At 45.6% G+C, this 1,753-nt stretch overlaps 1 protein-coding gene across 1 annotated transcript in view; it reads left to right on the forward strand.

Annotated features, from left to right (window-relative positions):
- The window catches only part of trpm3 (transient receptor potential cation channel, subfamily M, member 3), a 131,133-nt gene that overhangs the window by 116,579 nt on the left and 12,801 nt on the right, over positions 1-1,753 (forward strand).

The raw sequence follows: 1,753 nt of genomic DNA on the forward strand, positions 1-1,753 counted from the left end.
ATCTGGGCCTGGTGCCTTTCTGATCTTTTGTCTTTTAAAGAGGCCACACACATCATCTTCACAGATCATTAGAGGTGGGAGGCTGGAGGGAAGGGTGGTGATTATTGTGGAAGCAGCTGCTGGATCTGAGGTGGGGAGGGTGAGGGGGGAGTGTTGTTTGTCAAACCTGAACACATTCAGGTTGTGTGCCAGTTGACCGTCCTCCACAGCAGGGGGGGAATGGTTTCTTATAGCCAGTGATGCTTTTCAGGCTTCTCCACACAGACGAGGGGTCATTGGCTGAAACCTGAGCCTTCAGCTTTTCAGAGTAGCTCCTCTTTGCTGCTCTGATCTTCCTTGTCAGTGTGTTCCTTGCCTGGCTGTACAGAGTCCTATCCCCACTTCTGTAAGCCTCCTCTTTTGCACAACGAAGCTGCTTGAGTCTTGTTGTGAACCAGGGCTTCTTGTTGTTGTATGTGCAGAAGGTCTTGTTGGGCACACACACATCCTCACAAAAGCTGATGTATGATATCACAGTGTCAGTGAGTTCGTCCAGGTCTGTAGTTGTAGTCTCAAATACACTCCAGTCTGTGCAGTCAAAGCAGGCCTGTAGCTCTGACTTAGCCTCCTCAGTCCAGCTCTTCACTGTTTTGACCACAGGCTTCGCAGCTTTTACTTTCTGCCTGTAGATTGGCATAAGATGGTTCATACAGTGATCTGAGCGTCCAAGGGCTGCACGGGGGACAGAGTGATAGGCGTCTTTTATCATTGTGTAGCAGTGGTCCAGTGTGATTTTGTCCCTGGTGGGACAGGTGACGTGCTGCCTGTATTTGGGCAGTTTGTGGGTGAGATTTACTCTGTTAAAGTCTTCTAGTACAATGAGTGGAAAGTTGGGATGTTCCTGCTCCAGGCTAGTTATCTGTTCTGCCAGGAGAAATTCACGGGGAGAGTAAAAAGGTTTGCAATTGATAACAAGAGTCTCTGCATTACATGTCCTCTGTACCATCTTGACATCTGTGCACCAAACTTCATTTATGTAGAAGCAGATTCCACCTCCTCTCGTTTTCCTGGACAGCTCTGTTACATGATCTGCTCTGTACACCTGGAAGCCCGGTACTTGAATTGCGCTGTCTGCGATCGAGTCGCTCAGCCAAGTCTCCATGAAGCACAAAGCAGCAGAGTGTGCAAAGTCGGAGTTAGTCTTGTTGACGAGAAGAATTTCATCCATCTTATTGACCAGGGAGTGGAGATTAGCCAGGTGAAATGATGGGAGTGGGGTTCGTGTTCCCCTCTGATCAGAATGTTCATACAGCATTCTTCGTTCACAAACATCGGAGGAAGGTAGTTTGGTGTGAGTTGTCCAATATTTAAAAGTTCTTCTCTGGTAAAAGTAATCCGGGATGAGTTGCAAAAGACCAAGAAAGCAAAGAAAAATAACAAACACAAGAGAGCGCGAGTGACCACAGCCGCCATTGCTGTCGGCGCTGGAAGTGCATACAGTCAAGCCCGAAATTATTCATACCCCTGGCAAATTCTGACTTAAAGTTACTTTTACTCAACCAGCAAGTATTTTTTGACAGGAAATGACACAGGCATCTCCCAAAAGATAATAATACGATGTACAAGAGGCATCATTGTGGAAAAAATATTTCTCAGCCTTTATTTACATTTGAACAAAAAGTGGCATGTCTAAAATTATTCATACCCTTCTCAATAATCAATAGAAAAGCCTTTATTGGCTGGTACAACAAACAAATGCTTCCTATTATTTTTT

The sequence above is a fragment of the Monopterus albus genome, unplaced genomic scaffold (assembly GCF_001952655.1).
Source record: "Monopterus albus unplaced genomic scaffold, M_albus_1.0 scaffold23.1, whole genome shotgun sequence".
NCBI lineage: Eukaryota > Metazoa > Chordata > Actinopteri > Synbranchiformes > Synbranchidae > Monopterus > Monopterus albus.